General features: G+C 39.1%; 2 pseudogenes; both read right to left on the minus strand.

The window, feature by feature from the left end:
• Positions 1–3,790: 3,790 nt before the first annotated feature.
• On the minus strand, positions 3,791–4,576 carry LOC114205596 (riboflavin kinase-like; annotated as a pseudogene).
• Positions 4,577–6,251: 1,675 nt separating this feature from the next.
• On the minus strand, positions 6,252–6,668 carry LOC114205718 (vesicle-associated membrane protein 3 pseudogene; annotated as a pseudogene).
• Between the last annotated feature and the right edge of the window lie 8,114 nt (positions 6,669–14,782).

Raw genomic sequence — 14,782 nt, forward strand, 5'->3', positions numbered from 1 at the left:
TGCCGTATCACGGAGAGTTCAAACTATACCAGTGGTAGGTACAGCTTCTAGCTCAGCAGAACCCCCATTGTATCCCATAGTAAGTGTTCCTCTCCTGGGAATTGGAAACTGTAACCCAGCAGAGCCTCGGGTTGCAGGACTGAAAGCACAAATGCCCCAAGTGGGCTATTGAGTGTGATGTTACAAGGGGACGCTCACATTCCTCTTTGTTCTTGGACTTTTGTATTCAAGTTATTGGAGACATAGGTCAAGTAGCACTTACACTGCATCTTGGAGGTCACAGTGTCAAATCTTCAGTGTAGGGCTACTCTCTTGGGTCCCATCCCTCTTCAGGAGCTTAGTACTATCACTTTACTATCATTCAATAAACCTTGCTTTGCTGCCCACCCAAAGGGAAAAAAAAAAAGATCTTCAGTGTATAGTTCCCCAGCTGGCACCTTAGCTGAGCTTTTAACAGATCATTCCACTATTCTTTTGCTTGGCTGCTTCTGAGTGATAAACTCATTTGTTAGAAAGGCATGGATGATCTTAAAAATACACTCCTTTAGTCAGCAACAAAATGAAAACACAAAACAGGGTGTGTCAATAATTTCATAAGCCTAAGCTTTATGTGAAGCATCTGAATACTGTATTCTTAACAGAGAAAAATATAATTTTAGTTTTGGATGGAAACTTAATGATCAACTAACTTACCTATCCCATTTTACAAAGAGAAATGGAGGCCCAGATGGAAAAAGTGACTTAAGAGGGACAATAGCTAATTAATGGATGAATTTGTGCTGCATTCAGGTTTTCTGATTTCTAGGTCCCTGAAAATTCCATTCTATAAAATCATCTTTTTTTTTTTAAGATTTTATTTATTTGCGAGACAGCGTGTGCATGGGGGGAGGTGCGAGGAAATGGAGAGGGAGAAGCAGGCTCCCCCCTGAGCAGGAGCCTGTCGTGGGGCTCAATCCCAGGACCCCGAGATCATGACCTGATCTGAAGGCAGATGCTTAACGGACTGAGCCAACCAGGCACCCCTAAAATAATCTTTTAAACAAAAAAAATGGGTTCATCTTTTGAAAATTCAGAGTGGGTATTTAGATGCAAATTAGATTAATTTCAAGGTTGCAATCAGCTTTGTTTATCCTTTGCCACAATATATAGTAGAACTGTATTTTTTGTTCCTTGGAAGTAGTACAATTTTCCATGGAGAAGCAAGGAAAACATTCATCTTCAGGCAATAACTACTTTCCACTCCTTTAGGACCTTGTTCAAACCTCACCTCCTCCAGCAAGCCTTCCCTAAATTCTTTAGTTTATGGCAAACTTGTCTTCCCTTAATTCACTCAGAAACTATTTGCCATCTTTTTGTTATTTTTACTGCAAAACAAGTTTTACAAGATCATAATAAAACAAATGAAAGGGAAAAAAACTCCTAAAATCTTGTCATTTCAACAAATTAAACAATTTTCATTTTTCAAAATTATATTAAGCATTTGTATGCAGATATAATTTGTATGACATTGGATAATTTTGTAATCATGGCATAGATAGATATTTGTCATCATTTCCTCATTTAACAATGCATGATCACTTTTTCAAGTTGCTACATGATTTTCATAGTTTTATTTTAAATAGCATTATTCATTGCTTTTGGATATTTCATAGGAATATTTCAATTAACATGTCTGAGTGGACTCAGCTTTTCCATTCAGTATCATGCAATTTTAGGCAGAAAAAGTCAACTTCTTCCTCTCATTGCTATCCACTACTTCCATTCAGTTGAAAAGTCTAGTTTTTTTTTACTGCATAAATATTTCATAGTGATAAACTCTTTTCTCCTACTTCATCACTGGCTTAAGCTTCTTGAGGCTTACCAATCCAATTGTAGTATGCTAGGACTGGTTACTACTAGTATGTAGCTAGTAAGTTTTTATAGTCAATCCTCCTTATGGATGCACAAGTAATCTTTCTAAAATAAAAATGTGATACTATTAAAACATTCAGTGATTTTTCTTTGTCAGTATTCAAAACTCAGGTTATTTTGCACAAAAATGTAGATTTCTGGTTCCTTTTGGGGGGTTGGATATCTGACCACTGTGGGTCTGCATTCCAGCATGGCACCAGAAGGCTGAAGCTTAGTGGAAGCTGTTTCTATAGATAGGACAAGTGCTGTCCAATCTGACATGGAGGTCCCCTCAATCTGTCCTGGTTCTTAGGGGCTTTTGAGTGTGAGACCCTTACTGTCCAGGCTAAAGCTTAAATTCCTTTGAATGGCACATAAAGTTCTTTATCATGGGCCCTGTTGAGTTCTTTCACCTTATCATTGCATTTATCAAGAAATAGAGAGTGGCTCCCAAATGTGTCTTCTTTCTTTCCTCACCATTCTCATGTCTAAGGGAAGCTCTTTTTCTCCCTTCCAGACTTGGCTTCCTCGTCACCTCCTCTACAAAGACTGTCCTGATTTCTAAAACCTACCAGGTGGCAGAAAAGTCTGGAAAGGAATTTTACTTCTCATCCTATTCTACAACTAGTTTTTCCCTGCTCAGGCTAGGAGACAGGGCAAGAAGCTTTCTCTTGCTGCTGCCTCCTTGCTCCTTCTTCCCCTTTCTCTCTGGCTCTCTCCCCTGCTTTCTAATTCGGCAGATGTTTGTTTATAGGAGGGCTGTTGAAGGCACTGGCTGCTCAAGGGGATGAGGGAGTGTTCCTGCAATGGTAGGGCTCCCATCCCTATGAGACAAATGAACGTGTCACAGTGGCACCATGAGCAGGTGCTTTAAGTCAGGTACAGGGAATGTGCTGCAAACGGGTGGAGGAGGGAATGTTTGCCAGCCCTCTTTGGCAAAGGCAGTGAAAGGTGATTGCTTACATTTTAAAAGATTTCTTAACAGGATGCTGGAACCATTTGTTCCTCATAACTCTGTCTTATACCTTCTTCTCATCTTTACATTCTCTTTTTTGCCTCTCTAATGTTTCTTTTTAGAATGTGACAGTCAGATTGTCTGGTTTTGAATCTGACCCCATTACTTATCTCTGTGACATTGGTCAGAACCACTAATATTCTCCATGTCTGTTTCTTCATCTTCAAAATGAGAGGAATAATAGTACCTACATCATAGGACTGTTGAGAAAATTAAACTGTTGAGATATCCATGTAAGATATTCAGCATATTGCCTTACAAAGAATAAGCACTCAATAAAAATTAGCTATTATTAATATCATTATTTAGTTACTCACAGGCTCCCACATCATTTTCTGGGGACTTCCAAGGCTATAATTATAATAATTTTAGCTAATATTAAGTCCAGTGCAGTGGGTAAGTGTGCATGCTCTGAAGCCAGACTGCTTAGGTTCAGATCCGTCACATCCTGCTTTATAAGTATTACAAGCTACTTACCATTTCTGCATTTGTTTCTTCATCTTTAAAGTGGAGAAAATAATACTGTCTATGATACAGGATTGTTGTGAAGATTAAATTAGTAAATATATATAAGATGCTTAGAGCAGTGTCTGGTACATAGGAATTGCTGAATAAATATGTATATTTTTTCTAGTGGTACATTTTAATCAACATATTACATGAAAAAAGAATCTTGATTTTTAAAGTGAATCACTTTAGTACTATAGCATGATGGGTTTAATTTGAACAGTTGAAACATAATGTGGTAAAGACACTGTACTGTTTAAACCAATTCATAGCTGTACAAAAATGTCTGATTTTCAATATATAACAACTGAGGAGTTATGAGCAGTAAAATATTAGAAAACAGTAAATGAATAAATAAGATGATTTTTTTTTTTTTTATCAGTAGCCATTCATTATTTTGTTTTTAGGAACCTGGAAGAAATTGTCTTCTTTGAATTTCAAATGTTCTGGTAAATCTAATAGTTTCTTAGCTTCCTCAATATCAGCTTGAATTGCTGAAATAAGGGATTCTTATTTTTTCTCTTTTGAAGAATTGAAGTTCTTTTCTGGTCTGAGGTAGCCAATAATGGCTACATTGAGGATCTCCCCATAGATGTCGTCTTTGAGGCACCAACACCTTGCTCGTGTTCCCCTGCCGGTCCGGGGATCCGGGCACCTCTTCAATGGTGGCTTCACCGGACCCGTGGGCCGGGTCGCAGCCCGAGCTGCTCAGTCGTTAAGCGGGTGGCTCAGGTCATAGTCCCCGGGTCCTGGGATCGAGCCCCACATCGGGCTCCCTGCTCGGCGGAAAGCCTGCTTCTCCCTTTCCCACTCCCCCTGCTTGTGTTCCTGCTCTCGCTGTGTCTCTCTCTGTCAAATAAATAAATAAAATCTTAAAAAAAAAAAAAAGAGGTCCTCTTTGAAGGTATGCCTTATATGAGTTTCCATAGACTTTTTTGTATTCTTGTAATATGGGTTCCATCCTATGCTCACCACCATCTTATGAACATTTCCATTTCCAACACTGGCCCAACCATAATAAATGCCAGTGGATACATCAGCTGGAAGATTATCAACTACTTGTTCTGGAAAGTTGGCTGTGGGGATGCCCAGCTGTTTGGAGCCGTGGCTGAAGCCCGACACCACTTGGCCGCGGCAGAAGTACCTCATGATTCCATCCACTTGGGGCTCCGGCTGCGACCTGGTCCGTGGGTCCGGTGAAGCCACCGTTGAAGCGGTGCAGGGATGCCCCGGACTGGCCGGGGAACAAGAGCAGGAGCTCGGCTGGTGCCTGGATCCCCCCCTCTCCCCATGGCCGGCTGGGAGGGTAGGCACGCAAGGGGCCAGGCGGGGCCGATGACACACCACAGTGAGTCCCTCATGCCACTTGCTGAATAAGTATCTTTTGAATTACTTATTTTTATTGAGCTATGCTAAGAGTTTCATACATGTTATCTGTGGTGTCTTGAGATACCTTCTCAACATAGAACTGTAATAGTAAGTCTAACTGTACAAATGAAGAGATAGAAGCATGGAGATTTCCAGTAGTTTGCTTGAGGCACACATCTGTTAAACCAGAGAGCTAGAACTTGGAGCCAGTTACTTCTGAATCCAAAGCCTGTGCCTTTACTGTCACTATCCTGAGTGCCAAACACACACACATTTCCCTGTCTAGGAGGCATCTCCCAGAGGTTGTCTCATGGGGACTTCATCTCCAACATCTCCAAAACCAACCTCATTATATTCCCCTCTGAGCCTGCTCCCTCCGCAGGCCCACTGTCTTTGTAAATGGGACCCCCTACTCTCCAGCTGTGCACACTAGAAAGCTAGAGAGGACAATTATACTTGATTGTTACTCTTCAACCTCATCTCTTCAATCAACCACCAATACCTGTGGCTTCCTACTCTGAACGGTCTCTTGTATTTGTCCATTTCTTTCTGTTTTCACTACTACCACCCTAGTCCAGGTTACCATCATTTCTTTGTGAGTAAATGCAATTATCTTCAGATTGAGCTATATAATTGCTTAATGAGACACAGAATATTATTTTTACCTCGTTTCCTTGTAAAGCATGCTCTATCTTCATTGGAAGAAATAATTGGGACAGAGGACCCCCAGTACACTCCCACACTCGATTCATATCACAGATTAGGATATTAGGTGATACCAAGGTATGGTAGGGCAAAGGAAAAGTAATTTTTTTTATGAGCATAAGGGAAAAAATTTGTGGTCGAATACTCGATAGGGAAGAAGAGAGAGGATAGAAAGAAGAAAAAGAAGGGAGGAGGAGTAAGGGTGAATAACTAGAAGATGATATGAAGATGAGGGCCAGTGAAAATTTGTAGCATGGAGAGCCAACAAATATTTTTTATTTTTTATTTTATTTTTTATTTTTTTATTATGTTATGTTAATCACCATACATTACATCATTCGTTTTTTTTTGGTTTGTTTTTTGTTTTTGCTTATAAACAGTAGAGAGTTCTCTTCTAGGGAATCCGAAAAATAGCAAAATAAGATGCAACCTGTTATGGTTACAGATCTGCGTTAGGCAGTAGTGTTCTTTCTGGAAGGCACAAACTGGAAATCTGATTACCTAAAGGTTTAGAATGTGGTTCTGAAGATGTCAGTAGGCAAGGATAGCTAACTTGGAACAAATTCCCTTAACTGGAATTGACACCAATGCATCAGACATTACTTTGAGGTGATGACACTTGGGAAGTTAAGAGATCCTCTTTGTCAGCCACGTGGCAATCTGTGAAGGCACCGGGCCAGGTATGGGCTGGGCGGCTGCACTTCAAGTTTGGAGCACTTATGACATTACAAAGGCACGTTGCCTAGAAATTAAACCTTATGGTAACAAACAGAAAATAATCAGTTTAGACAGAACAGTAGGCGAGCTCGAGAATGTAGCAGGTTCTAAGTCAAATGTCTTTAAGAGCTTTCTTGAACGGCAGGCTGGGGCTGCACTGGTTCTTCATGGGGAAACATTCCACACGATGATGATGATGATGATGACCACAACGACGATCCCTATCACCCACATCTTGCAATTCTTCCACCAATATTTTCTCTTCAACTTGGCAGCACTTGTTTCAAACTGCGACGCTCCTGCCTTCAGCGCGTCTGCACAATTGTCTAACTCTGAGAGCTTCTGATCTCTTTCCAACACATTGTCCACATTGACTCTCATGATGTCCACCACCTCATCTACTTGATCTTGTGTCTGCTGAAGTCTTCGGTTGAAGACTTGAACCTGCAGGTGCACTTGTAGACATTTTGGCGATGGGCGACAGTCCTACATCATTAGTTTTTGATGTAGTGTTCCATGATTCATTGTTTGCCTATAACACCCAGTGCTCCATTCGGGAAATGCCCTCTTTAATACAAATATTTTTTAAATGCTATAGCTTATGTAGCATTATTTTAAGCATCTAGGGCTTAAAAAAAATAAAATGCTATAGCTTAATTGTGACTCTTATTTGCTTTGCTGTGAAGTAAATCCTTCCTTTTTCCTCTTATAAAATTTTTTAAAATCTTTTAAGAATTTGTGAGGGTGTATCTGTTTTGGGGCAAGTGAACCTTGTTTTATGAGTAGGTTAATGTAGTATATCACAGAGAAACCATGAGCCCAGAAGGCAGAGCTGGCCATGAGCAATAGGCCCATGGAAAGTTCCAGAGGCTAGAGCAGAACTTTGGCCTTCTGTTAGGTCATGGAATTGTTGAAAACTCAAGAAAATTATTCCTAGATCTCCAAAGAGACAAGGGGTCTCCAGCTGACATCTGATTTACATTTGCACCTACATAAAATTAGTGCTTCCTACATGACAAACTGATATTCTGAGAGAAGCATATAAATCTAGTGTTTCTTTTCTTCTTTGTGAAAATACAGCCAAATTAACTGTTTCAATTTCAGGATTGAACAAATCAGAAACTGATTTGGAAATGTCATTCCAGCAGTTGGATTTTATTCGCAGCTCTGCCTTTTAACTGAATTCCAAGAGATTTACCAATGGGAAGTAATTGAACTTCTCTGTGACCTCATGTTTCTCATCAGTAAAATAAGATATTTAGGTCAATTCTAAATATCTAAATTCTAAACTTTGATCCATATATACACATAACAATAGTTGTGGGAATTTCCATGTTTCTGTCCATAGGTACAATGACTGTATGTCCGATTTATTTCATATAGGCCCAGTTTATTCCTTTGTCCTGGTATAATAATTAAAAGTGCCCCATTGCACTCTCAAAGATGTCCAGTTATGGATAATAACACTATAATTACCCTATCAAAAGGAGTTCCTTGAATAGAAAATTTTAGGTTAAATAATTTTTTTTAAGGATTTTATTTATTTATTTGACAGAGAGAGACACAGCGAGAGAGGGAATATAAGCAGGGGGAGTGGGGAGAGGGAGAAGCAGACTCCCCACGGAGCAGGGAGCCCGATGTGGGGCTCGATCCCAGGACTCTGGGATCATGACCTGAGCAGAAGGCAGATGCTTAATGACTGAGCCACCCAGGTGCCCCTAGGTTAAATAATTTTAAACAGGTGTCTTAACGGCAAAACTTTGCAGATTCTTTAATATGCTAACATGTCTTATGATTCTTGAGAAGAGAGGGGGTATAGTTTCCAGAACTTTGGCTTTGGAATCCTTATTTTGCTTCTTCTGGGAATAAGTTAATGGAACTTATTTTGGGAAATAGTATTAAATCATCTTAATTCAATAAATACTTATCAACTATTATGTGCCAAGTCCTGGAAGGGCAATTGAGAAATAGTGATGGATAGAAGAGCCATAAATGAGGTGAATGGCAGTGGGAATTAAGATAGCACACAAAGAACTGCAATTCAAGATCACATTCTAGTTTTAATATTTTACGATGATGCCATGTAATGAGAGACTGAGATAAAACAGAAAAAAAAACCAGAAAGAAAAAGTCCAAATCCTAAATGAGTGGTATAATCTGTTAGCATTATGTCAAGTGAAGGTTTCTTTCTTTCTTTTTAAAAATTATTATTATTAATATTATTTTCTTGCTCTTGGGTCCACATTTATTAGAACTCAGAAGCCCACCCAGCACCCCTCCTCCTACTCCTGGAGGTGTGGCCCCAAGGGCCTAGTAACCTCTCTAGAGCAAACAGCCCTGCGGTTCTACTAGGGCCAAAGCAAACCAAACAGTCAGTTTTCAGGCAGGTAGATGGCTCCTCCCAAGCCTATAGGGCTCTGGTCTGACTGCATATTCTCCCCAGGGCTTCCAGCTCACCAGCTCCTTTCCAGCACCGCCTACCGCCCCCCTCCCCAACCCCCAAGCCCAAGGGCTTCCTTGTGCTAGGCAAGCAGAGGCTGAGGTCAGAGGGGGAGACTGGGTCTGAATGCCTTTCCCACCGTGGCCTCCCAGGAGCCTAGCTGCCGAAGTATTCCTGCTGGAACTTCTGGAAGTCTTCCTCAGTGAACACGGTGCCCTCAGCCACCTTCTTCTTCATCTTGGCCATAGGCTGGTCACAGGCCTTGTGGCCCCAGTTCTGGCACACAATCTGGTGGGTGACCAACTCAGCCACCATGCTTCTCACACTGGTCATAAACTCGAGGTTTACTCCGAGGTAGACTTGACGCTCTCATATCAGGAACTCAGCAAGTACCAGCTCGGGCACATTTCCCTTGGCTGAGTTCCGTGGTTTCTGGGCTTGGGTCACATTCGCTTTCCTGGTGCACTTCACCAGAGCCCTGCTGGGCTTGGCCTCACCTGGTGCCCGGGGACTTGGCTGCCTGCTGCAGCAAGGCCAGTGCCATGGCTGTGCTAAGCTTTTCCACATGCCCATAAATTATTATTCTTAATTCCACTTAGTTAACAAATAGTGTTTTATTAGTTTCAGGTGTACAATTTAGTGATTCAACACTTCCAAACATCACCTGGTGCTCCTCACAAGTGCACTCCTTTATCCCCATCACCTATTTAATCCACACCCCCCATCAGTTTGTTCCCTATAGTTAAGAACCTGTTTCTTGGTTCATTTCTCTCTCTTCTCTTTTTCCTTTGCTCATTTGTTTTGTTTCTTAAATTCCACATATGAGTAAAATCACATGGTATTTGTCTTTCTCTGACTGACTTGTTTTGCTTAGCATGTTGCAAATGGTAAGACTTCTTTTTTATGGCCGAATAATATTCCATTATATATATGTATATATAATGTGTATATATGTATATGTGTGTGTATGTGTATATATATATTCCACTTCTTCTTTATCCATTCATCTACTGATGGACTCTTGGCTGTTTCCATAATCTGGCTATTGTAAATAATGCTACAATAAGTACAGGACTGCATGTATCCCTGGTGATTAGTGTTTTTGTATTTTTTGGGTAAATACCCAGTAGTGGGATTATTGGATCATAGGGTAGTTCTATTTTTAACTATTTGAGGAACCTCCATACTGTTTTCCACATTGGCTGCACCAGTTTGCATTCCCACTGAGAGTGCAAGAGGGTTCCTTTCTTTTTCTCCATATCCTCGTCAAAACTTGTTTAAGAGAAGGTTTCTTAGACTCAATACTGAATGAAAATATTTGCTAAATCTTTCAGAATATTCATATAGTGGTCCAGAGAATGAGTATTTTCATGACTATGCAGACCATCTTATTTTAAGATTTGGAGTCTTAACAGTCTCCAGGAGGAGATGACTGGTAGGATTATTTGTATAAAGGTGTTGGAAATACTACTTTATGGAAGGACCTTGTGAGTAAAGACTGTGATTAGAGACTTGCCCAGAGATTAGTTTTCAATAGAATTGTTAAGGTCCACAATAGTCAGCACTGAGTGGTAAACATTCACATGTTAATTTTTTCACATATTAATTTATTTATGCCTCACAACAATCAGATTTTATTAGTAGTCCCTCTTTACAAAAGAAAAAGTGAAGCCCAGACAGGTTGAGTAACTTACCAAAGTTAGCACAGCAGAACTGGGATTTGCATCCAGCCTGCATCCTTCTTCACCACTAAATGGCAGCAGGTATGTGTGTGGCTGACTGTGTGTGGGTTTCAGTGACCTCACCGTAGTAGCCTAAAATCAGTTATGGTGAGAATGTTTACACCACAGAAATCAGTAAATGCTACAAATTGTAGCTTCTCTTCCCCCACCTCCCGAACCCCGAGCTGACTGTTAAACATTTACTAGCACACTAGTGGTTGCAGACACATTTGGAAAGCTGGGATTGAGTACCGCAGGTATTCATTTGGGGAATTGTTAGTGCTGTTTGAATGTGGTCTTGGTGTTTTCATCAAATGAGGATCCATTTTAGTCTGAATTGGAAGAGTATATACAAAATGAGAGTTCTCATGATCATTAAATAATGGGATCTGGGAGTCTTTTCAGAAAATCAAGTGCTCTCTGCAGGTATTTCATTTCAAGAAACTCTGGGAAAGAGTTATTGTCCAAGCACAATTCTGCTTATGCTTCTTCTGAATTTCTGAAACCCATTATTTGCCTATTTATCATGGCAATTACACTTTGAATTCATATTCTAGTTATTTGTGTATGTGTATTTTCTTCCTATTAGACTACAAGATTCACTCTAGAATCCATGTCGGATCAGCACTACAATCCCAGAGAGCACCTAGCAAGGTTTTCCAAAGTGAGTTAAATGTTGACTGAATTAATGACTTTTTTTTCTGTTTCAAACACTACTTGATGATTTAGGTAGAATGATAAAGGAAACAATTTAAGAAAACACATTATATAACTCTGAATCATAAAGATTTTCTCACAACAGACAATCCAATCTGTCTATTGAAATCATGGATACATTCATGATGTTTATTATTCTATACTCGAAGATGTAACTTATTTATAATTTAATTTTTTTGTTACAAGTAGGATTAAAAGACCGACTTTTTTGTTTTAAGACCTGTACAAAAGTAACTACTGGTTTGTGTTTGTATATCTAGCTTTAAACCAGTTTTATTCTTTTTTTTCTGCTCTTTCCTCCTGTTGATTCTGATCTCACTAGTAGTTTGCAAACCATTTTTCCCTCTAGGTAAATAGCCCTTTTAAATTTATTTATTTTTAAATATTTTATTTATTTATTTGTCAGAGAATGAGAGAAAGATAGAGAGCAAGCAAGCAGGGGGAGCTGCAGGCAGAGGGAGAAGCAGGCTCCCTGCTGAGCAAGGACCCTGATGGGGAACTCGATTCCAGGCCCCTGGGATCATGACCTGAGCTGAAGGCAGACACTTAACCGACTGAGCCACCCAGGCATCCCAGCCCTTTTAAATTTATGTTATAGATTCTGTTTTAAAAGTTTCTTTTTTTTTTTTTACATCTTGATGATTTATAATTGTTTAAAAATATTTAGACTAAAAAAAGTGGTTTTATTTTTAAAAAAATTCCTTTGATAGCGGTGCCTGGGTGGCTCAGTCAGTTAAGCGTTCCACTCTTGATTTTGAGGTCATGATCTCAGGGTCTTGAGATTAAGCCCCACTTTGGCTCCACAATGGGCTTGGAGCCTGCTTAAGATTCTCTCTCTCCCTCTCCCTCTGCCCCGTCCCAGCCCCCCTGCTGTATCTCTCTCTCAACAAAAAATTCCTTTGATAATTAAATGTATTTGGAATATTGTGTAAAATAGATGTTCTTTAGAATGGATGAAGGGGCAGATTTGGTCTTTTCCCCTGGCCAGTAATCAGTCTGCTTGCTACTCAGCTGTGTACCAGCAACTTCAGTATAACCTGGGTGTTCCATAGAAATGCATTGTCTTAGACCCCACCCCAGACCTATTGAATCATAAACTGCATTTTAACAACATCCCCAGGGATTTGTATGCACATTAACATTTGAGAAAAGCCAATCAATTGGATCTTTTTCTGAAATTCACCCTGCTGCAAAAGCAGCTGACTATAATGTATTCTTCAATGCAGACCGCATTTTGGAATTCGGATTTATTTGATGGCTTAATGTTTATTGACTGCACCTGGTGTGCTAGATGCTGCAAAGAAAATTCAAACCACCCAGCCATTGTTCTACAGTTACTTTACTCTAAAATAAGAAGATAGAGGCAATTTACTGTTTTTTTTCTTTCATTTGTGCTTTCAAAAAATATGTACACATTTGAAAGAAGAAAAGAAGTTGGGTGGAGGAAACAGATTAGAGCCCCTCTACAGGAGGTGTGGTCCGTTGTTAAAGTAAGAATAGATGAGGGATGTTCATATAAAAAAATAGAAATGAAAAGATTTCTGTCAATCATCTATGTTTGGTTGGGGGAAAACAAACATCTGGATAGCTGAATTTTGTGTAGACGAGGTATCTGAATAATTGCTTGCATTTTCCACTTCTTTTCCAGATGTTTGAGCATTGTGTTGATGTAGCTCAAGCCCATTGCTTTCAGACATTTCATGAATTTTTAGTAGAAAAAATTCTGAAAGCATTGATTTTATGTCTGTATCCCATTCTTTATGAAAATTATAGTATTTTAAATCTAGTATTTGGTCAGGTTTTGTCCCCTTGTGTAAAATTACCACTTTATATAGTAGGCGTAGGAAACGTTCTTAGTCACTATCATTAAGATATCTTGAAATAAAAGAATTTTGAAGGGACCCAGAATATGTCACACCCAAAGATGCCACTTTGGCATAAGGATTATTTTGAACTGAAGGCAACTGAGGATCAAGAGATCAGGAAGAGGTTTTTTTTTTTTTTGCCTTCCACTGATCTGCCTAAAAGCAGGGCATAAATTACTCTGTGAAGGTGTCTCCCTCCCCTGTACCAGGAAGAAGAAAACAACTCTTTACAACAGTCCCATCGAGACGAGTCAGCACAAACAAACCTTACTAAGATAACCCTTCTATTCCACTAGTTTTCCTCAGACATTTCTTGGTCACTTTCCTATAATTTATTGTTCCTCAAAACCTAACCCCCTTTCCTTTGTTAAAATAGTATACAAATCCTATCGTCTAACTGCCTGAGTTTCACTTTTTTCCTGTGAACTCCTAGGGGTGCAAAATAGGAATACATTTGTATTCTTTTTCTCCTGTTGATGGGTCTTTTGTCAGTTAACTTTGCAAGTGCCCAGTTGCTGAATCTAAGAGGGTACAGGAAAAGTTTTCCTGCCTAACAATTTTAACTCTACTAAAACTTCCTTTTCCAAAACTTTCATAAATCATTTTAGAAGAGGAGAGGAGGAAATAAGGAAGGAAGAATAGAAAGGTAAGATTTGAAGCATGTGGAAAAGCGGAGACATCAATAGAAATGGAATGAGAGTTTTTAGGAGTTAGCTATTTAATCATGTGTTTTATCTAATCATTACTCAAGCTGTCAATGACTGCAGGCCCACTGTATGGAGAGATTATTATTGTCACACCCTAAGCCTGCAGTGAGGTCAACTGTTAAATCAATAACAACTCTGCTCCATCAGATAACGAATCTAAATGAGAATTGCCAGTGTTAATCAGGTATCTTGAAATCCTTGAAACAGGGCACCGTGATAAGTGATTGCTGACTATTCTTCTGCCTTTAACCTCAGTGGACTTTGCTCACCCATATTTTTAATTAACTAATTTAGTTCAGGACATTTAAAATGCTCAAATCCTTTCAAAATTCTCCCCAGGGAGGTTATTCCTGGAGTAGACATCAGTAAGAATGTCCTTCCTTTCTTTGTAGAGATATATTTGGCACATTTTAATTTTTTCTTAGAGAAATACATTTCCAAGGAAGACTATGGTTTCACATTTCACTTAGCACTTAGTTCTTTACCTCCCAGAATGGTAGCATTTTAAAATTCAGCAAAAATATGTTCTTAACGGAGTATTAAACGAAAATCAAAGCTATGGAAAATTACAACCTTTGGTGCAAAAGGGGATACCTTCTGCTTTTTTGAAGGTTAATTAGTAATGAAATATCTTTTAGAAAAAAATACTGAGTTACATTGGGGTTATGAAGAGCTCTTTAACAATTAAAAGATATTTTGTACATTAAAAAAGATTTTGACAGTTACAAATATTATTTAGTTTTTTTATTTTTGAAGTCTTTATCTTTTAACATGGATTAAGATCTGAAATTTCAAAACTTAGAGTTTGCATCTGCTCTACAACATTGAGAAAAGCCCATGATATTATTTCTATTAAATAATTTTGTAACATTAGGGTTGATATAGTTAACAGAAAGAAGCCCACTCACCTGCAGTTTTGCTTTCCAATTTATTTCTCCCATATCTAGAGAATGAGACTCATGAGACAGGACAATAAAAACAATGACGTCTATACCTATATCATCTATAGCTATACCTATTTTTTGTCTCTCTGACTTGACTGGTAAGTTAGCAAATACAGTTAAAACACTATGAGTTGTGCAGTGCCTTGCGCATCGGTGACTCCCCAGCCCAGGCCAGCGGGCCCAGAT

This window comes from Eumetopias jubatus, unplaced genomic scaffold (genome assembly GCF_037043125.1).
Source record: "Eumetopias jubatus isolate StellerSeaLion01/CBP00866 unplaced genomic scaffold, mEumJub1_p1.0 scaffold_1, whole genome shotgun sequence".
NCBI classification, from domain to species: domain Eukaryota; kingdom Metazoa; phylum Chordata; class Mammalia; order Carnivora; family Otariidae; genus Eumetopias; species Eumetopias jubatus.